The following is a 23758-nucleotide window of genomic DNA, read 5'->3' on the forward strand; positions in this document are numbered from 1 at the left end:
AGGGAGAAAAGAGCCCTCAGGATAGTCCCACAGTTAAGGCAGATTTGATCACTTTTTATAATCTTCCTTTATCCAGGAGACCAAGTGGCTCTGGGTTAACTATGGGATATATATATATATATATATATATATATATATATATATATAACTTGTACAAGTACCTTGTTTTTGACTGAAGCTTCTCCAAAAGACAGCATCTCTGGCCAAGGAACATAGGTATTCAAGGGCATCTTATGTCTTTCCTCTGAGTTCAGCCCTGTGCCAGAAGTAAGGATGGTTAAACAGTTCCAGTAAACAACCATTTAACACCTTGAAAAAATAACAAGGCATACTAGCAATCTTCCAGTAAAAATAACAATAAATAAATAAGTCTTATTGAATACTTCTGGTCCTTAATAGGGAAGTTTACTATTTGGGACAATGTCCCTGACAGTTAATGTAATTTCAACACTTACCTGTCATAAACACAAATTTAGCAAATTCAGTCTAAATCCTAGGTTTGGAAAACACCTTGGATAATTTGAATCAGTCATGCAAAGTTTACTCAACTGTAAAACTGAGATAATAAGACCTATACAATTGTGAGGATTGAGAAACAATAAATTGAAGTGTTCTGCATAATCAGAGCTCAGTATTTTGGAGGTGGTGCCCCGACTGTAATCCCAGCACTCAGGAGGCTGAGGCAGGAGGCCAATGAGTATGAGACCAGCAAGGAATACAGAGTAAAACAGTATCGCAGAACAACAACAACAAAAAACATGGTGAAGTGGGAACCATATTTTTCCGCTAGGTATGATGACGCACACCTATAATTCTATCTAGTACTCAGGAGGGCAAGACAGAGAATTGCAAGTTCAAGATAGCTACGGCTTCATAGCAAGTTCAAAACCAGACTGGATTATATAACAAGACCTTGACACACAAAAGGAAAAAGTTTTATCTTATTAATAATTATAATTAAAGTATACTAAGCAGCTACTAAGTGAATAGAACCATAACATATTTGTACACTCAAAGTTAAGAATATCAAAGTTAAAAATAGAGCTTTGAGTTAATATTTTTTACAGTAGAAACAACATTCTACAATGTCCCAGGCAAGCATTGTCCAGCCATGGCTAAAAGAAGGGTAGCTGCTTTGCAAGGCTTTTGAATTGCTCAGCTTTTGTTGCTGGGAGAACTTCCTGACCCGGATTTAAAGGAGGAAAGGTTCACTTGGCCCTTGGTTTCAGACGTCTCAGGCCAAGGTAGAAAGATGAAGGAGAAGGGTGTGGCAGAGGAAGCTGCCGATCTCATGGCAGTCAGGAGCAGATACCAGGAAAAGAGCCAGCGAGGAGAGGGCCACATGCCAGACACAACCCCCAGCATCACACCTCCGTGTCCCATCTAGACACATCGGAAAGCTGTGCTTTACTAATCTAGCTATCTCTCACGCCAAACAACTTGACAATCTGGACTGATCATCATAGCTATATATTTAATTGCAGGATAATTATGGTTCCTTGTATCCAGCTCTCTATTACTTCCATTATTGGTTCTAATTTTTTGTGTACAGAACAGAGTGCATACCCTCTTCCACATGACAGCATTTGCAGTACCACCCACCTCCACTCATCCTTGCCTGAATTTGTCTTCTCTGATGTTAACACTGGTTTCCTGTAGCCATAATTTTCTCAAATAAAATGGGCTCTAGACATCTTACGAAGCTCTTCTCAAAGCTTTGTTTTTAAAATGTGATGCTAAATGACCACAATACTTGATAATCAACAGTATGACAGTAGGTTTTTTTGTCATCTTTGATTTGGATCTTTTACTTCTCTGATAATGGCACTTAAATTTTCCTTACTTTAAAAGGCACAGAATTGTTAAAGTTAAATTTGTCAGCTAAAATCTGCTCAACTAAAATCATGGGGTTTCTTTCTAGAACATGTTTCCTTTAACTTTAGCCTATAAAATTTATGATTTGAATCTAAATATAGGATTTCATATCTAACCATAAGGAATTTCTGTGTATTGAATTTATATGCTGGTCAACTGAGATGATTATATCTTGGCTTTTCACAAGGTATACTTCATCAGCAAATTTTGTACATGTTTAGTTAAAAGTTGGTCACTTAGGAAAGATATTTGCAGGATGCCTCAAGAGACTTCCCCTACAAATACAGGTACATCTGCGGGTATTTTATTGCTCTGGGGATATGTGGTAATGTTTGGAGAGCATTTGGCTTAAATTTTGGATAAATATAGAAAATAGAACCTGCTAGATAAAGACCGAGGTAGCTACTAAATGATTAGTAGTACACAGGAAAGCTATCCTACTCTAAAAAAAAAAAAAAAAAATTGTTGCCCTGTCTCAAAGAACTGCCTAGTTGGATAGGCATACTACACATCAACTACCTGGAAGCAAACATATCAATTTGCCAATAATCTGAGTGCGGATCACTCAGTGCATCCACCTGGTTTACCAGAAGTTAAGAAGCCTGTTTGCCTGGCAATCTGGATACAAAATAAATTCATTCTAATCTGTCAGTAAATTACTGAGGAAGAATATTAGCCTAATTGAAAATGTTGCTTAATAATTATAACTATCTCTTTTATATGCAGTCATAAAGCATCAATTTGAAACAGTGGTTTTGGTTTTTATTTCAAGACCATCATTGTAGAATTTGCAATATTCTTTGAGTATTACTTTTGAAATCAGGTCAGAGTAATGCTTCCTCTATTCTTCAAATGTCATCCCTTACTTCTTAAAAATGTCAGAAGTAACCAGTACCATTCCCATGTTCACATTCAAATTGTCTGGAATGACATTGATCTTGACCTTGACCTTGACGGGGACAGATTAACCTTCACAGAAAGTATCTGAAAATCTTTGCCTGCCTTATACCGTCAACCCTCACTGGACTCTATTATATCTTAACCTATTCTCATTGCTACTCCATTCCATTGGAGTCTAATGTCAGGAAGCTTAGGCATGTGGTGTGATTGCTGGCCACTTAGCCCATCCTAGAGTCTCTAATAGGTCCTTGTCGGTGTCACTCCCGGCCGGCAGGAAGGACACACAACAAAGTCTGGCAGTGGACAACCTTTTCTTTTATTTTCCTTCTCCGTACAGCCTGCCCCGGGAATCCTCCCGGCCGAAGCCTCTGTTGGTCCGCTCCCCGCGGCTCCTTGCGTGCTTCTCCCTACAGTCTGTCCCGAAGCCTCTACCGGTCCGCTCTCCGCGGCTCCTTCTGTGCTTCTTCTGCTTCTTCTGCTTCTTCTGCTTCTTCCGCTTCTTCTGCTTCTTCTTCTTTTGGCGGGAGAGGCACTCACTTTTATAGGGTTACAGTGGCCAATCAGTTCAAAGCGCGCGATGCGGGCTGATTGGCTAACATCAGTTGTTGCTAGGCAGACTATCTTACAGGGCGGGTTGTGAAGCAGGAGATCTTACAGGGCGGGTTGTTTACCAAGCAGGAAGCAGGAGATCTTACAGGGCGGGTTGTTTACCAAGCAGGAAGATAAGCGCCATCTTAGCACACTCGATGGGAGGGGTAATCTAGCTCAGGCTTTGCTCTTTCCTACAGGCCTCACGTCCGCCAAGTAAGGCGACCGGGCTCGGGGCTGCGGCTCCCAACAGGTCCTCTGTCATTTTTTTTTTTTTTTTTATCATTTTCCAAAGGCTGGCGTGTTCTGTAATGCATGTTCTGTAATGTAGGGCGTACTTCCAAACCCTGTATTAAAAGGTGTGGTTGGCAGCCTGTGGCACTAACAGGAGGTAGTTAACCAAGAGAAAGCTAAGTCATGGAAGGGCTCCCTTAAGGGCATAATGTCACCATGGGGCCTCCTCTTTCCCTTCCCAGGTACCGTGAGGTGAGTCACTTCCTCTGCCTTGTGCTCCCACTATGCTGTGTCATCACAGGTCCAAAGCAGCAAGGCCAAGTAACTATGAACTGACACCTCTGAGACCATGAGTCAAAATAAGCCTCATTCTGAGGGACCACTAGCAGCATCTGTGGCAATTTTATATGCGCTGTGACTTTGACTTACATTGAATACATTCAGGTATCTGTCTAATAATGTCAATTTTGATCTGACTACCACAGTATCCAAAATTATATCACTTAATTCACAGAATGGTCTTTTTTATTTTTCCTATAATTCTATGATGATTTTCTTTGGAAAAAATGAAGGTATGTCTTGGCTAATTTATAATCATTTCCTACCTTAAGTTCAACAGTCTGTGAACTTATATCCTTTCCTCAGTTTTAGTGGGGAATTTAACCCAGTATCCCATATATATATGGACCAGTTTAAGTCCAAAGTATATATTATTCTCCCCAAACATATTTAGCACTATTGGTCAAGTTACAACTCTTTTTAGTTGATAAGGAAAAGGTAGTCATGGAAGTCAGGTTTACCCTTTTTTCTTTGCTTTTTTGCATTATTTTTTATCTTCTATTTTTGTCTAAGTACGAAGTACTAAGGACTCACTTTATGACCCAACTCAGTCTTTGCCTGGCTGAGAGGGTAGGCATGACAAAAGCATAGAAAATGAACCTCAAAGACTTAGTATTTCTTTACCTCCCAATCGCACTAACACATGTGAATTTTATAATCAGAGGGGGATGGACCAGGCCAGGATTTTAACATTGCTAGCTGGCCCAGACACACTAGACCAGGTAAAGCTGTGGGATGTAGACCCTTGACCTGTGTCATGGCATTTTCTTTGGGCCGTGGAGAGCATTTCACACAGAGGTCCCTTGTTCTTTATACTCTTACTGCTTCTCCATCAACCCTTTGTTTACACTCATTGTCTGGTTTTTCAGTGAATCAGAAATCACTGTGACACTATTATGGGTTTTAGGGCATGGCCATGATGGGTTTCTTCAAAGAAATTTTTAGTCTTCAAGACAGACAAGGAAGTGTTTATCTAAGAGATTTTACACTCTGGGTACATTCTGATTTTTCTTTTTGATTTATTTTGTTTCCACATATGAAATAAAATCAGCTACCACACTGCACATATCATTTTCCCTCACATATACCTAACCTGTCCATATAATTTTGAAAAACAAATTCTATCATCTATTATCTATGAGTCACCTCCATTACTCTACAAGAAGCCATCCTCTTACCTCTTCGTGATTCCTCCATCCTTCATTTCTGTCTACAGAGGAAAGGGAGAGATCAGCCATGACCCAGGGAAGTAGTATTAAAGGTGATTTTTAGACATCTCTGAACCCCGCACAACAGTTACCTGTGATTCCTCCTTCTCATTGGCCCTTATCTCTAAATTTGTATTGTTCAGCATCTATCCTGCTTACAGGCTTTGCTGTTTCTAATTAGCTGTATTTACCTCCACATCATCTGGCTACTAGATAACATATATTTTCTTTATGTTTTAAATATTTGTTTGTTTATGAAGGGATAATATCTTGGTATGTGATTTCACTGGCCACAAAATCCTAGACTCAAGCAAGTTTCCTGCCTCTGTTTCCTAAGTAGCTGGGATTGCAGACATGCACCACAGTGCCAAGCTCCTCTTATTTTTAAAATTCTTTTCTTCCCAAATGCACAGCATATGTCTGACCTGTCCTATGAGTCCCCTTCCCTTCTATCATAAATGTCACAAGATTCCTGTTCCTTCTCTCTGTGTCTTGCTCCTCATTGTCTCTTGTTGGTGGGAATTAGGTCCAAAGTACTAATTGAAATCATCTGAGACTTATACAGAAGTTCTATTTTAATGAATATGAAACTTTCTGCAGATAATGCAAATTGCTGAAATTTCTGTGTCTTGGCAGTGTGCCAGCTTTCTCACCCAGCCTGTAAAATTGTATTAATTTTTCTATATTAGATCACATTCTCTTTATGTCTATCAAAATTTTCTTACCATACTTAACTGTGTCTTTAAAATTCTATTTTTATTTACAGATGTTTGCAATATGTAATGATTACATTCAACATGAGGAATTGGTACATGTGCAAAACACATCTTTTTTTCTTCTTTATGTATTTTGAAAAAAATTTGAAAAATGAAAAAATAAAACTAATACACAATTTCAAAACAAGATAGTAGGCTTACAGCAGATAATATATTGAATATTATTTTACTTTTCAGACACTTGTGCTTTATTTTTAAGGCTCCCACTTCCAGGCAAGCGTCAGAGGCCCAGTCTCAGGCCTTTCACCTCATCCTCCTCCACCCCACAACCTGCGAAGCTGGTGGGCCAGCAGGCCAGACTGCGCGGATTCACCAGGCGGGCAACCTGTGTGGCACTGAAGTCAGGAACAGCCACCAGCAGCAGTGTCCGGTCCTCGGGGCCCCAGATTATCTTGGAGCCAACGTCAGGGGTGCTGTCACAGAAGTGGACGTGTGGGCACTTGAGACAGACAGGGTGGGTAATGTAGAAGGGGCAGCAGCCTAGGGCATCCGGGACCATGGGGCTGATGCGAGGGACCTGCAGGCTGCACTTCAGGACCTCTAGATGGTCTCCCACGCTGCCGTGTCGGAAAATATCACTCATACTCTGTCCTGATGGTACCGGGAATCTGGCCCCATCTATGGTGGCTTGGTATAGGTCAGTGACCAGTTGCAGGGTGCAGTAGACAGTGACTGGGGTATCACGCACAGGTACAGGGGCTGCTGGGGGAGTGCATAGTTGGTCGGGTCATATTTGCCTGATGTCAGGACGATGACTGCATGAAGAATGTGTCCAAGACCTTGACCACCTGCCTCCACGCTGGCTATCTGGGTCTTCTTGGTGAGGCCCTTGGCCTGAGGATGGAGTCCCTGCTCTGGGTGCCAGCCATAATGATGTGGGGACACTCGGGCAGCACTGCACTGGAGTACATCCCTGAGCCCCGCTCATCACCAGTGCCACAAGAAGCTGGGTGCTCAGCAGGCCCACACTGCGGCCTCCACCAAGCCCAGCGCAGGCACCAGCAGCACAAACCTGACCGTGTCAAGGCGGTTTTGGGTTTGGCGGCAGGTGGCTTCCTGATGGCCAAGGTCAGCAAAGCAGTAATCCTCCACCAGTAACCTCCCAGGTCTTGCACGGAGCCACACACTGCCGGCAATGCTCCTGTGACCAGCTTTGAGATGACGACAGTTCCTTTCAGCTTGAGGCGCTGCAGTTCATCCTCCAGGACCAACTGGTCATCCTAGTGGATGTATTTGTTCCTTGGTGGCTGGGGGAGTAGGTTGTGCTCCTCACTGATCTCGCGTAGGATGGAGGGCTGCAGCAGTACAGCCTTGAACACTGTGCCCACCACACTGCGCTTCTGCCCTGGATTCAGCTCACACAGCTTCTTAACCGCGATGCCACTGCCCCACTACTGGAGGGCCTGGCTCACCAGGAAGGGTCTTAACTGGGTGAGGCGCGTGGCAGGGATATAGGTGAGCTACTTGCCTGTTGAAGCTGCTATCCCCCAGGCAGAAGGGCTGGGAGGAGCTGGAGTAAGTCGCCACAGGTATTCAGGTTATGGTAGTTGTTAATGGTTGATACACTGTGTCAATTTCAGCAGTTCAGAAGTTTAACAGACAGACTCAGCAGGAAGCCAAGGTTCTTACTTTGTAAATATCCTCATCCTTTGCAAAGGAGGGTAAGTTTTTTTTTTTTTTTGAGTGCTACACCTACTAGGAAGGCAGAGGGCGGTGTGGGATGGAGGGTGCGATGTGGACAGTGTACACCACAAGGGAGGAGAAGAAGCTTGTTTTCTTCCTTTTGCTCTGGCTGCAGCCTTGAAGTGCTGCCCCAGTGCCATGCCAACCTGCCTTGGAGCCAGATGATTACAGACTAAAACCTCCACAGTGAGCTAAATAACCTTTCCTTCCTTCATTTGGGAGTGTTGGGTATTTTGTCCCAGCAATGAGAGAAAACTGACCAAGACAGTGGCATTGCTGGCCCATGGCGGTCACACCAGAGTGTGAGCCTGCTGAGCGGCCTTCTGAGAAAGCAGAACTGTAAACCTGCTGCCCAGATGGCTGCACCCAGGATTGTGCACCGTGAACCACTCTCTGCATATTATCATAAAAGTAGTTACTCAGATTAAAAGACAAAGACATGAGAAACTGATCAAACAATGTAAGCACAAACTCTTCAATGAACTAAGAGAGATTAGTAGCATAGCTATTCTATCATATATATATATATATATATATATATATATATGCATACATTGTCTTATTTTAAAATGAAAAAGATAAAAACAATACAGAATTTCAAAATAAAATAGTACAAGAATAATAAGAGTTAACATATTGCATATTATCTTCAAAGAAGTTGCTCAAATACAAGATACAGGCATTAAAAATGATCTTTTTCTTTCTTTTTTTCCTCCTTTCCTCCATCTGTTGTTCTTTCTTTTTGAAGTTTCTTCCTCTACCACTTTCACAATGCTTATGGTACATTTTGAAACTTACTGACTCTGTCAATTTTTTTACATTCAAAAGACAATACAGTTCTTACAGATGTCAGCCTGAGTTATTTTACTTACGATTATGGTCTCAAGTTGCATTATTTACATATAAAAGCCTTAAGGTTATCCTTATATAAATAAGCTATAAAGCTTATTTATAGTACTTCATTGTATAAAAATACTGCATCTTTTTTATCTATATCGTGGATGAAGGGCATTTGGGTTGTTTTAAAGATTTAGCTATTACAAACAGTGATGCTATAAACATGGGTGCACATATATCACTGTGGCGTGATGTTTTCTATTCTAGGAAAATACCCAAAAGGTGAATGTCTGGATCAAATGGGACCTCCAATCCTAGCGTTTGAGAAATCTCCACACTGATTTTCACAATGGTAATACCAGTCTGCACTGCTACCAACAGCAGAGAAGTGTTCCTTCTATCTACAGACTCGCAGGCAATCATCGAGTTGGTTTGGTGGCCATGCATTTCTTCAGTTTTTCATAGTCATAGAAATATCTTACTTCTCCATTAATTTGAAAGATAGTTTTACAGGATGCATCAAGCTATGTGTGAAGTTGTTTTTTTCCAGGACTTGAAATACTTCACTCCAAATTCTTCTTGACTTGATGCTTTGTTTAGAGAAGTCTACTGTGATTTTGATGGACTTTCCTTTATAGGTATTCTGTTTATTTTCTCTAACAGCTTTTAATATTCTGTTCTTGTGCTGAATTTGTGAGATCTTTATTATTATATGTCTGGGTGTAGATTTTAATTATGGATAACTGGAGTTCTTATTTATAGTACTTCATTGTAACTGGAGTTCTATATGCATCATTTATTTGCATGTCAGATTATTTTCCCATGCTTTAGAAATTTTCTGATATTACTTCTGCAAATAGTATTTTTATGTCATTTGTGTTGACTTGCTTTTATATTGACAAATATTAAATTTATATTGTTTTTCTTTGTATCATCTTGTATCATTGAATTGTTATTTCCTGGTTCCTTTATTATTTTTAAGAGATATTTCCTTTTATGATCACTAGCTACAATGCTGTCTTCCAGATCTGAAAGTGTCTTTTTCAATTTTGTTCAATCAGTTTTGCCAGCTTTCAATGAAATTTTTAACTTCCTAGGTAGCTCTTTAAATTTGTTTCATGCGTGCTAATTCTTTCTTATATTTTTTCATTCAACAGTTCCGTCATTTTCCTGTGTTCCTCCTTTTTTTAGTCTATGTCTTCTTTAGATATGCTCAGCAAATTTTTTCATTATGGTTATCATTTCTTTTTTTTTTTTTTTTACCTGAGATAGTTCTTTTGATTTGATTTCCTTTACCTCTTCATGAGGTTCTTTACTTCAGTTGCCAACACTTTAGACATTTCAAGTGCGCAACTTTCAATTTATTCTATGTCTGTGTCTCCTGTACTAGTTCTATGTAGGTCAGAGTTCTGAGATTGCATTTTCCTTCTATGTCTTGTCATTTTCCTGGGTTGCTCCCAATGAGCTGCATGTGGGATTCCAGGTGTTTCTTGCACTGGTTCCCCCATCCCATGATGTAGGGAAATGAGCCAGACACCTGAATTTTTCCAAATAGAGTTTTGGTGATGGAGAGGTGATGAGTGGGGCTTCTGCCCTCCCACGGCTCACCGGGGCACCCAAATGGTGGAGGGCACTGTGCTGGCCTGGGCAGGGCTTCCTATGTACATTTTTTTTAATAACTTCTCTTTTCTGCTTGCCTCCATTCCGACTTTCTTTCCTTTTGATCAGTTTCTTTCCCTTTTGTTTTCATAATATTTATTATACATTTTGTATCTTTTTTACTCTTTATAAAACACGTCTTAATTCCTTTTTCATCCTCGTTCTTTCTCCTCTGTCCTCCCTCCCTCCGTTTCTTAGTCTCATCCCCTTTTATAAAGGGTCTGTTTCCCTACTTCCTATCACCTACTCTTTACTTTGCTCTTTATTTATATTTTAGGTTTCTCATATAAGAGAAACTATGCGATACTTAGGCTTCTGTGGCTGATTTATTTCACTTAACTTTATGGTCTCAAGATGCTTCCATTTTGCTGTGAATAAAGTTTATCTTTCTGTATGGCTGTTAGCAAATATTTTACATTTTATTAGCAAATACTTTACTTTGTTTCTGATAAATTTGAGTTTTAAAATATGATGTTTAATGTAGGAGTGCAGATAAGGATTAGATGTTTCTGTGATCAACAGAAAAAATTATAGTAATATAGTATTGTGAAGTTTAGATATATTTCAGAATAACAAAATCTGTTAGTTAACAAATACTTATCTCACATAATCGTTATCTTTGTGGTAAGAATACTTTATATCTATTCACTTTACATTTTACAAGAATATAACATTTTCATGCACTGTAGCCATCATATTGTACAATATATCTCTTGAATTTATTCCTCCTACATATAATTATACTTTTTCATGCAAAATTTTTTCATGTGGCCACCATTCCCACCAATCACCTCAGCCTGTGATAACTACCATTGTATTCTCTACTTCTGTAAGATCAACCTTTTTGACTCCAAATATGAGTGGGGTCACATAATATTTATTTTATTTAACATGATATTTTCCACCTATATTAATGCTATAATAAATTACAAGATTTCATTCTTTTTATGGTCAGCATTTTACTGGTCACATCCCACATTTTTTGATGAACACTTAAATAGATAAGGAAAACCCAGAATGCTTTCAGAAATCATTAAGTGACTTAGAAAATTACTAAAAAACTCAACAAGTCAAATTTAGGTCTCAGTTATTTTTTATTCTTCAGTTATGAAGATAGAGAGAAAACTGTGGTTAACAGAAATCCATGAGAATTCAGTGCAATTTTCCTGTATTTATCCTATTACAAATTATTTCGTGGAGCAACTAGAAAAAATAATAAAATTTTCCTCTCTCTTGGGGCTTGCTAATAGAAGAAAAACAGAAATATGTCAGCAACATATTTCTGGATTTTAGCTAAAACAAAAGATGTTAAGGAGAAAATGATGATGCAAAACAATCTAAATGTAGCTGTGCATTTGAGTGATATTTCTTATAACTGGCACATTCCATCTATAGCCCTGTTTTAGCTTAAGACATTCCTCTGAGTTAGACATGATTGGGATTTATATCTCCATCTTGTAAATGATAACAGTGAGAGACAGAAAGGCTAAGAAACCAAATGTAAAGTGACTGCTAGTAATAAATCAGCTCTTCATTGGTTAGGCTAATCTCTCCTAAAATGAGGGGAACTAAATTTAGTATCATAGATTAGAATAGACTTTCAAAATTCCTTGTTTTTTAGATGAAGAAGTTTGGACATATAAGTTCAGAAGTGACTCATGAAATTACTTTTCCCATTAGCAGGAGAGTTAGGCCTGAAGCCCAAGTCCCCTGACTCCAATTTCAACGTCCTGTCCTCCCTGCCAAGAAATGTAGATTCTGCAAGCAGAAAACAAGATGCACCCATTAGTGATGCCATCATCACTTTCCCAAGCCTGTTTCCTCTGCAGCTCTCAGATGTAAAGCTTTTAGCTGACTTTGCTTTTACCTGATAAAATTATTGCTTTACCTTTGGTGGGAAAAGGACACTGTCTATCATGCAGTGGCTAGTCAATAGATTTGTTTAAGGGGTGAGTCAATACAATTGGGTTGGCTCTGACATATACTAATTTTACTAACATTCATATTATTTCTGTGATATAGCTGAGCAACAGATATTTCAAAAATCAGTGGGTCTGTTGGGAGGATAAACAAGAAATTTATGTTTTGTTGCCAGTGTTTCTGTGGCTTATTATCTCAACTGTGAAACATTTCTTCTACTGTCCATTTTCTATAACTACAGAGAAAAACCAAGGATTTTTTTTCTACAGCCTTGAAACTTGCACAATCCTTTTGGAAACCAATTTAAACCAGTAGTAAAAGCACACACCCATCACCCCAGTGTCCTGGGAGGAGGCAGGAGGATGGCGAGCTTTAGCTGATCTTGGGCAATTTAGTGATTTAGTGAATGTTAGATGTCCCCCAAAGCCACATGCAGCCATAAGAGAGAAGGGAACTTTCCAGAGGTGGATGAATCTACAGTGTGTAGTGCTGGGATCAAAAGCATGTGATTACTAAATCAACCCACTTGTTGACTTGGCATAGCTCTGGCTGGGATTAAGGATGCGAGTGCTATATCTACCCTAGACAGGATAGCCTCTGCAAAATATAGGGTTAGAAACAGGCTAATGGTCCCTCTTCTACCTGCTTTCTGTGGACTGTTTCTGTGATGCCCCTCTGCCATACCTCTCTGCCTTGGAACTAGTAAACTGTAGACTGAAATCTGTACGCACTACGAGCCATGAGTTTCAGGTCATCTGAGGCTCCTTAGTGAGCTAAAGACCAGCTTTGACTACAAAGTGAGACCTTGTCACAAAACCTTACATACATACATACATACATACATACATACATACATACATACATAAGCTGAGGACGTAGCTCAGTATGAAAGACTTGGATTCAATCATCAGTACTGCAAAAAAAAAATTCCTTTCACTGTTATATTACTACTTTTGTTTTAATACCCTAGAATATTCCTTTTTACACCATCTATGTGAATTTCAAAATTCTGTTTGTCATCATCTCAGTAGTTTGACTTCAGAATTCTTTATCTTCCTCCATCCCAAAGATCTCCATTCAAGGTAAGCTTCAGTAAGTGAGGAGTGATTTATACGTACCAGAATTTTTCAAATATCAGTGCATCATTGTTAAATGCAGGATTCGGAGATTCACCTTTAATGACCATTTATGCTAATTGTTGCTTTTTTGTAACCTCACTTCAACTGAACCTGTTTGCTCCACTTGTGCTATCTTGGGTACCATTCTGCCCCGGTGAATCTTTATGTTAATTTCATCGCATATGCATTTGTGCCACTGCCCACAGAGACCTCTAACCCTAGTCAGTTATTTCTCAATGTCTTTTCAAGAACACTTCCACTTCTTGCCCGTTTTCATAGACTGGCACGGCAATATGTCTATCTGCAGCTCTGTCTTTAACTCTTGATACCTCACCTTTCTCTTAAGACTCATATACTGATACATTGTCTGCCAGGTGTCCCTTCATTGAGCGTCTCCATCACATGTCCCAGAGTGTCTTCAACATCCCCAGCATTTTTATTCTCTCAGTCATGGAGAATAAAAATGTTAGGAACTTATTTTAAATTATGCCTGGCATCTTATGGAGTCAAAAAGATCTCTTTTCCATACCCACTACCTCAAGCCCAGTTTTCTACCTGTGCAATATCTTTTGTCATTTCATAGTGTCATTGTTATTGATTGGACTTTTATACCCCTTTGTAACTGTTTTCTCTCCTCATATTTACCATCTCTCTGATGTATTCTTCATAGAATACACTTCTGCTTATATTGCTCTCGTTTCAGAGCTTCAGTTGTATCCTTAGAATGACATCACATCTGTACTGGGCCTTGCTAACCCTACTCCTGCTAAACTAAGCCAATTGTCTGTACACTTGCGTTTCTCTGCAGCTTTGCCTGTTTTGTTTCCTTAGCCTAAAATCACTTTCCTAAACTTTACCAGTAGAATGCGATCTCCTCTTCAAGATCCACATCATGCTCTTTAGTAAGGCTTTCTATGATCAACGCCATTAGAATTAATGGCTTCTTCATTCATAGATATATTGCCTATACATCTATTAGCCACTGACTTCATTTTATGTTGGTCTATGGTTATGTGTTTATATATTTTTCCAAATGATGTAAGTTCAAATCTCAATCTTCCTCAAGGAAACTATAAATGCGGTTTAGAATTGCTTTCTACTCCTGTGCATTGACATAGTACGTTGTTTCTATCCCTAAGATTACATACAGACTAGAGAAATTCTTCTATAGTAATTATACATGATACAATAATTTACAAATTATTCTGTACTCGTATTCATAGAAAATAAGTACATTGCCTTTTAAAAGTTTATTTTATCAATTTTTTGTGAAACATCTATGATGCTCTAAGCCTTGAAGCCATTTGATATATAATTGTGAGCCCACAAACAGTTGCATTTCACTGCAGAACCAGAGTAGTAAAGAGGCACATGCACGTATTATGCTATTATGCATTTGTGTTACAAAGGAAATGTGAGTCCGTGGTAAACGAGGTTACCTGAAAGTAGGATAAAGTAAAAGATCAGCTAGGTTACGTCATGAGGGAGAATTCCACCAGGTGACGAGGCTGGGAGTTTAGCTCAGCGGCATAAGCACCTGCCTTGCAAGCAGGCGGTCGTGAGTTCGATCCCCGGTACCGACAACAAAAAAAAAAAAAAAAAAAAAAAAAAAAAAAAAAAAAAAGAAAGAAAGCAGCATTCCTGTGTTGAGAGAAGCCTGATGCCTCTGAGGGACCACATGGAGCCCAGTGTGACTGAGGCACAGAGAAACAACGTGTCCGCACAGAAGGAGAAGGAGAAGGTGAGGCTTCAGTATTAAATAGGGACTGGGTAATTTTATCTATAGGCAACAGAAAATGCAGCTTAACTTACTGAGGAAATTAAATGGTTCATAAATAAAACCCAAAGAGATGATATGCCTGTACTTAAGCAGTTTTATCATTACATATTATACCGTTTACTCCCTAGCATTTTTATAGGCATGGCTTTGTTAAAAGTGATATTAAAGGGAATATTAGAAAAGTGATATTAGAAGGAAGGGATATTCTTCCTTCCATGAGTGGAACTAACTTTACCTTTGCCTGTTCTTGCACCTTCTCCTATTCTGGAAAGTCTTTCACAATAAAGACAGTTATGACTCTTTGAAACTAAGATTGAGAGCCAGTGTCTGAGTTTTTTTTTTTTTTTTTTCCTAGAGAATAGAACTCAAGGCTTTGCACTTGCCAGGCAGGCACAGTGCCACTGAGCTACATCCCCAGCCCCAGTGCCTGAGTTTGAAAAAAATCACGCACAGCAAAATTATGCTTAAAAAATTAAGTTTCCCATACTGCATAGTATTACATTTACTAAATTGTACATAACTGATCTTCATTCAATCAAATGTAGGCTGTCTTGTGTTTATGGACATTGCTGTAAGAAAATCCTACTTCTTATTTTTATCTGAATGGCTAAACAGTACATGAGAATTAAGACTGAGAGAAAAATCGTATTTCTAAAGTCCATTTCATGCTCTTACTGGGCCTTATGCTCATTGAGCAAAATAGAAAGACAAATCTCCCACATCATGCATATTTTAACTACCTTTTACAAATTACACCTCTTGCTAAAATTCTATTTACAGGGACTACTCCCATTCAGTACATACGATTGATGCAGTGCAAATGACTAGCAGTGACCTTTGTCATAGTCTACCATACCTTCATTAAATTCTTAACCCAAGAATGGAGCATATATGCACAGACAGAGTCCTTCTGACAGGGGGCATGGTTTGCCTAACCTGAGGTTTAATAGGATTTTGTAATGAGGGAAATATTAGTATCTTTTATGAAAATGTTAGAGAAATGGTTTAGTGAGAGGCAAAGAACAAAAAGGCTAGGCCTGGACACCTTGAGGACACAGCTGATGGCCGTGATTGTAGAGAGTCCAATGATCAGTAACTACTGTGACTTTTCTGTCTCTCAGTACTTCTGATGACTGCAGAAACTAGCCCAAACTTACCAATTAATAAACAGACACCACTTTCAGATGGTGTTTTATTTTAGCTTTTCACCAGTAATAAAAATGATCTGTGAATCATGCTTTGAATTTCATAGTTTAGGCTGACGATCTGTGAAACGTGCTTTGAATTTCATGGTTTAGGCTGACAATGGCCCTACAATGACAAGGTCTAGGGTACAAGTACACATATGATAAACTGAGAAATAAAACTAAATAATAGGGGCTGGGGCTGGGGATTTAGCTCAGCGGCATAAGCGCCTGCCTTGCAAGCAGGCAGTCGTGAGTTTGATCCCTGGTACCGATAAAAAGGAAAAAGACAAAAAAAAAAAAAAAAACCACCTAAAGAATAGGGAGGAACAACTATATGTTGGCATGAAAGCATGCCTGAATTAGAAAACTTTTGATAAGAATGGTCAAAGTAAAAGAGAAAAAGTTTAAAATGTATTTGAAATGTTTTTTTCAAAAAAAGCAGAATTATAAATGCCAGAGAGATAAAGGATATAATAAAGATATTAATAGCTTTGTCACTTCATCTAAGTTTTAAAATGGATTAACAAACATTTTAGAGAAATATAACTTACCAAAACTGACATAGGAGGAAGTGAGAATTAATAACAACTAAAATATTTAATAAACAAGTTGAATATCCTCCCCAATAATAGGTCCATTAATTTGCTAAGGAGTACCAACCATTCAAAAATAAATAATTTTAATCTTATATAAACTATTCCAGAGTATAGACATATGGGCATATTTTATCCCTTATTTTAGTTACTTGCAAATTCTTGATTATCTGTCGACTACATTGTTCATAGAAAATCAGAATCCAACATCACTTATGAGGGTAAATGTAAAGATTTTAATGGTTTAGTGGATTAATTTCAGATATATTGCCATAAGAAACCAAAGTAAATTTATTTCATAAATTTGAGATGAAACTAACTTTAGAAAAACTTAAATTTGTAAGTCATTACATTAACATTTTAAAAAGTAATTGAATAAAATTCAACATACATTCATTATTTATAAAATAAAGTAGAAATATAAGGAGATGTACTTAATATCAGTGTTGATCAGCCAAAACACAGTGGTAGTCATCACAGTTGACAGAGAAATGTTGAAAACCTTTCCTGTAAAAGCTGAAGCAAACCAAGGATATTTCTATCATTACTTTCACTCATTGCTCTGGTCATCACGATAAGAAAAACACTATATAAATTTTGGCAATGAGATTGTCATTGTTTGCAGATAATAAAAATTTATTATAATCAAAAATGGTTTAGTAAAACTGGCTGTCATATCAACACGTAATTCATTTGTACTTCTCTACAACAATAAAGACATAAAATATCATTTAAATACTATCTACATAGTTTCAATACATAAATGAGAATAAATCTAACGTAAGATATTTGACACTTTTACACATAAAATTATAACACATTTTGAAGAACGTTATAATGAAGCAAAACAAAATGAGAGTTCTAAAGTGTTAATGGACTGGAACTCCATGTCACAAACAATGCAGTATAGTAAAACAGTTCCGGCCAAGTTGACCTAAAAAATAAGTGCAGTTCCAATCAAAGTCCCAGGAGTTGGTTGTTGCTATTGATTGCAATAAAATGAATCCAAATTAATATAGAAGAGCAGAGACTCAAGCTTAACCTGGTGAATCCTGCAGAAGTGACGTGGGCTGACGTCCTACCAGAGATGTGCAAGCCTTTTATACTGTGACCATATTCAAGACACACACAATTGCAAGCATAAACAAATAAAGCAATGAAACAAAATAAAGAAGCCTATACATTTGGAAACAAGATTTATTAGAAAACCAGCTTTGATGTCAGAAGAAAAGGATTTTGTTCTTGAACAATTGATTATTCAGATGTTAAAAAAATCACAAAGCTGGACTTCTATCTCCCATTTTATATTAAAATCAACTCCAAGTGTACTAAAGATTTATATGAGAAAGCCCAAAGAGTAAAACATTTAAGAGACCACAGAGTAGAATATTGTTGCAACTGCCTGTTAAGGCTTTCTTTTAAAAAGGATTTGACATCACAAATTAGAAATAAAACATTAATATACTTATTAAATTATAATATCTTCATAAAAATTTTAAAAAATAATTAAATGTGAAAGGACACCACAGATAAGGGGAAGAAGCTTGCAATTTACATAATTGATAAAGAACTGATACTTATAAAATATTTAAAGTTCTAAAGTCAGTAAGACGAAACAGCTTACATAGAATAGTTGCTGTATGAAAGATGCAGGATACAAAAAGTACTCAACCTCATTAGGAGTCAAGCAAATAGAGCTGAGACTGTTTCTTAGTGGCTTTTAGTGTTTTGTTTATTTATATATTTATTTATCTGTGATGGTGCTGGGGATTGAACCCAGGGCCTTGTGCTTATGGAGTAAAGAGCTCTACTACTGAGCCACATCCCCATCCGTTACTTTTCTCATTGCTGAGACAAGATACCTCATACCCAAATTACGTGGGGAAAGGTTTTCTTAGCTCATAGTTTGAAGAGGTTTCAGTCACAGATCGGGTCTAAGGCACAGTGATGTGGCAGACAGGCATTGTAGGGGAAGCAGTTTACAGGGGCATAAGACAGAAAAAGCAACCAGCAAGGAGGTTAACAGAGTCATTCTGCCCTTTTGTTTTAGCCAGGCTACTCAGGGGAGGTAGCCATCACATCCTTCATCTTAGAACCCTTGAGCCTAGCAATGTACCTTGAGTCAAATCCAGCTCCACACACTCTAAATCTGAAGAAGCCCCACATATGACAACATGAAGTTTTGGGGGGACATTAAAACACAAGCCCTGTCAACTAAATTAAGATGTAATTTCATATATAGGCGCTAGCAAAATGTGAAAAATTTGACAACATCAAAGATTGATGAGATGTTAGCTAAGTGTTTCAATTTGGCATTTATCTAGTGAAGATGATGGTTGTGTATACCCAATAAGCTCACAATTCCTTGATATACATATGTTCGTGTTCCATTGTGATATAAGCATGCATTTGAAAAAGAATAAACAGTGACCTGGGAGCACAAAAGTCACATAAGAGATTGCAAAGGAAAAGGAATAGTCTTCTTTTTTTAAATTAGATGTTGGGTACAAATTTATTTTTTCAAAACAATTTGAGACCATTCTTCCCACTGCCCTTAAAACAGAGAAAGAGGGAAAGGAGGTGGAGAGGCAGGAGAGACTGCTTGGTTTTACTGTATTCAGAGTATTTCATAGTGACCTTCAAAGAAAGACAAATTCAAACCGGTGGTGCAAGAAAGATCATATTCAACCGTACACAGAGCTCTGAGGCAGTGTCCGAGCAATGGGAACCTGGAGAGCAATGGTGAGTAGTGGGAAGGGATGTGAGATGGGGTTGAAAGGTCAGTGGGTCCCCAGATTATGCAAAGCAAGGCAGGCCAAAAGTGGTTTAGATTTTATTCTGAATTTAACAGAATGAAATTAGTAAACTTAAAATGTGAAGTTGTAGTGGAAGGAGATAGGGGGAGCTGGAAAGAAATAACTGGATTCAAGATGTAATTTAAAGTAAGTTGTGGATGACTAATGTATTTGGTGTGAAAAGTGGTGAGGAAAAGAAATAAAGTAAATATCAACAACCATAAAAACCAAAGATGATTTCTAGATAAAATGTTTGGAAATTAAACCCTAAAATCAGTGTCCTCCAAAGGGAAAAATCTGGGACAAAACGTTTTTCTTAGCAAAAATATCCAAAAGTCAGAATTAAGTAAATTAAATGTAAGGTGCATGCAGCTACCAAATTAGAGCTATCAAACAGGCAGTTGGATGCATTTGCTTGAGCAGAGAGAACAAAATTAGAAATTTAAATTTGAGGTTAACCACTGTCTCTGACACATGGGAAGCCACAGGAATGGATGCTACTATGCAAGTTACAGGGTAGAAAAAGTAACCTACTGTAGTTTGGATCTGGGATGTTCCTCCAGGGTCCATGTGTTAAGGTCTTGGTTGCCATCCTGAGCCTACTGGGAGATGGAGGAACTGTAAAGGGAAACAGGGTAGTAAGCAGAGGTTAGGCCGCTGGGGGACTCCTCTTGAGGAAGCATTGGTACCCAGTCCTTTCCTGTCTTTGCTCCCCCTCTGCCATGGGTGGGCAGCTTTGCTTCACACTGCCTGCTGTGATGTACTGTGCTGCCGTGTTCTCAAAGCAGCAAGACACAGTGACCATTGACTGAGACCTCTGAAACTGTAAGCCTAACTAAACCTTTCCTCTTTTTAAAGTCATTAGGTGTTTTGTCCTAATGGAGAGCTGACTAACAGTCCTCACAGGAATAAGGTCTGTGGTCCTCAAATACTTATGTGTCATGGCCTAACAACTTGAAAAGCAGCAGCAGTCATGCAGGCTACAGGAATGCCAAGAAAGAATGTGTCATTGAAACCAAGGCAGGCGAGGGCATTAGGTGAGCAATGGCTTGTACTGGAAGTAAAGAATGAGATATCTCTCCTTGCTGGTTGACAGGTGATGAAGGTTGTGTATTTCATCTCAGCAAACCCATGAAAGGAACGACTACCACATGTTCCAGGGAAGAAGGAAAAACTCAAATAAGATTGGAATCTAATTACTACTTGACACAGGGATATTTGGTTCCTGGAAGTTCATTAAAAATCTGGTGCTTGGGCATCATCGCTTTCTTGGTCTTGAAGAGGACCCAGGAATGATAATTTTCTGATCAGATAATTTACCAATTAATCTTTAAATAAAGTGTATTATTAAAATATTAAATGTAATATTATATTATTATTATAAATAAATAAATATTAATTATAAGAGCCATGTTGTAGTTAGGGGTTATGCAGAGAACAATTAGAATCAGGACATGGATTTTATAATATTATTTTTACAATGGTCACCAGGAGTTAACACAAGAAGATGCAGGAAATCTATCTGCAACACCAAAAACATCGAATAATTAGTCAAGGCCTAAATCCCACAGCAATGTCCCACATGAGTCCAGATGAAAACCCAAAGCTCATTGACAATACTTCCCACGAGTCCAACTCGAGGTCCCACAAGAGAGCCCACAAAAAGGACTGACACCAGTCTCTTTTACGGATCTGTGCTGGGAAGGCCCAAAGGTCAGAGGTGAAAGCCAGAAAGTCCATGCCAGCGGGGTGAAGGAGCTGTGCTGGTGGGATGAGGGTTCTATGCTGGAGCCGTGAAGTCAGACACACAACAAAGATCAGGGCTGTCCTGAAAGGCACCATAGCTGTCCTTAGCGAAACAGAGGAGACCCCAAGCTCTTCCTCCGACAAGCACAGTCGGGTATATGCCAGGAAGCCAGCGTGATGAGTTCATCCTGGAGACCAAGCAGCACACATCTTCCCCTCCGGAGCGAGGAAGCAATGCTCTATGTAGGACCAGAGCTTCTCCAGGAGAACCAATGGCTCAACAGCAACTTCCAGGAGAAACCACAATGCCTCAACACAATAATGCATTAATGTGCTGGCAACTTTCCTCAGGTGGAGCATCTATGCTCAGTGCCATGCTGATGTAATCCAGCTGGCATTAAGTTGACCACCAGTTCTTAATCCATAACAAACCATAAATGTGATTTTAATGAGTAGCAAGGCTTGAAATGGATCATAAAAGATATGCTTGTTAAAATCCCTGTTTTCATGGAATAACTTATATATGTTCTTCTTAGGATATATGTATAGAATTCCACCTTGATTTATCCAGACAAATCAGAGAAATCTAGTAATATGTATGCATAAACCCCCCAAAATCTTAAAATAATATTAGTAAAGTCATGATTCCCTTAGCTAATAGTAAATAATAACAGTAAGCTAGTGACAGTATTGAGTCCTATTCTATGGCCCAGTTACAGGATTGTGTCTGGATGGTTTTGATTCTAATAGGAACAGTATGCATTTGTTCATTATCTTCCTATTTATGCCATAGATAGGAAGGATGCACAACTCACCATCCTGATTTCAGTGTGATCTCCTTAAACAAAAGTCAACGTTAACCTTTTTTGAGACACAGTTTCACTGTGCAGTTCAGGCTAGGTTTGAATTCACTTTGTAACCCAGGCTGACCTCAAACTAGGAGAGGTCCTCCTGCCTCAGCCTCCTGAGTGCTGGGATCGCAGACATTCACCACCATGCCTGGCCTAACCCTTTTTTAAAGGTCCCCCAGAGCCTAGTTCAATGTTGAAACTCAGAAGAAGTTGGTAAATATTTGACTGACTGACTTACTGACATTTTCGTGAATCTGTTTCAGCTTTTTAATGAGACTAACTACTAAAGAAATACTCTTTATAACCAAGTTAAAAAGCAATACCCTTTTATGACTAGTTGCCAAAGAAGTTTCATCTTCTATTCTTTTTGAGACTTTTTATAGATTTATTTTGCTTTCACACCTCCTCCCTATTTCTAAAATACAATAATATCACGCCAGTAACAGAAGCAAAAGTGAAAGCATATCCCCTTACCTCAGCTTTGGAATAAACCAGAACAGATGGTAAACTGTTTAAACCAGATGATGCCGGAGAAAGCAGTAAGTGGAGCTGTCCTGGAGCAGTTACTTTATCGTTGTGAGAGCGGAGCTACCCTCTGTGGTTAACACATTCACAAGGAAACAATGTTGGTGAGTCTCTGCAAAGGACAAAGAGGTACCAGACAAGGACAACTGAAGAAATGGCTCGAGACACACGGATGCTTTCAGAAGAACCAAAGAGTCATCAAATCATCAGGGCCCATGGCTGGGCACCTTTCTGCCAGGAAACAAAATTGACTGTGGTAAAAAAGAAAGACAGAAGAGAGAGAGACTCCTGCATTGCCCGTTCTGACAGCATCACCACAAAGCACTACTTTTCTGGATTTCTACCACGAGAAATGAGGCTTTTAAGAGGAATGGCTGTGATCAATTTACCCATCATTACCTTCTTGCTTTTTCCTGACTGTTTTGTTTTTTTCTAACTCCAGCCACAATGAGTGCAATGTAAAATCCTTGTTTCATAACCTGAAACCTCCGGAAATCTGCTGAGGGTACGTTTTCAAATTTGAGCTGAGCCAAGAACCTTCCTCGGTTTCAACTGGAAGTTTCCTGACCTTTGCCACCCAAATCATGTATTGATTTGATTTGATTCTTTTGATTTATTAAAAATGTTGCTACTGGCCTCAGGGTTTCTTGGCAGGGATACAAAATGTTGAGGCAATAATTCAATTAAATCCCGCACAAGGATGGTGCGAGAATTAGATGAAAGAGAAAACATTCTCTGAGAAAATGCCTACAATGGGAAAATTTTATCTTGTACTTATATTGGATAATAGAAATCCATGTCCAAATTATTTCACTAGCATCACCAGAACCTGCTCTGACTTAAGCTTTTGGAAAAGTAGAAAATGTGTTTCATTTGAGCCTGATAAATCAGAAATACTGTGAACAGGAATCAGAAGCAAGCTGAAGGTATCAACAGTATTGTCCTGTGGTGGTCAGCAAAGCTATAAAGACTAACCTAAGATACATCTCAGGACCCTTCCCTCCCGCCGACCCCAGCCATGGTGGCTGTAGTCCGGTGATGTTTTGTCTCTAGTCTACCTGAATCTGGTGTTGCAGCACAGGCTCACTTCTTGCTAAAGACTGCATGAGTGCTTTCTTTGTATCTTCACTCCTATGTCTCTCCT

General features: G+C 38.7%; 1 pseudogene; it reads right to left on the reverse strand.

Moving 5' to 3' along the window:
* Positions 1-6140: 6140 nt before the first annotated feature.
* LOC100731663 (DNA polymerase delta subunit 2-like) lies at positions 6141-10143 on the reverse strand (annotated as a pseudogene).
* Between the last annotated feature and the right edge of the window lie 13615 nt (positions 10144-23758).

Source organism: Cavia porcellus, unplaced genomic scaffold (genome assembly GCF_034190915.1).
Source record: "Cavia porcellus strain 051 isolate PalLab524CR breed Dunkin Hartley unplaced genomic scaffold, mCavPor4.1 scaffold_1, whole genome shotgun sequence".
NCBI lineage: Eukaryota > Metazoa > Chordata > Mammalia > Rodentia > Caviidae > Cavia > Cavia porcellus.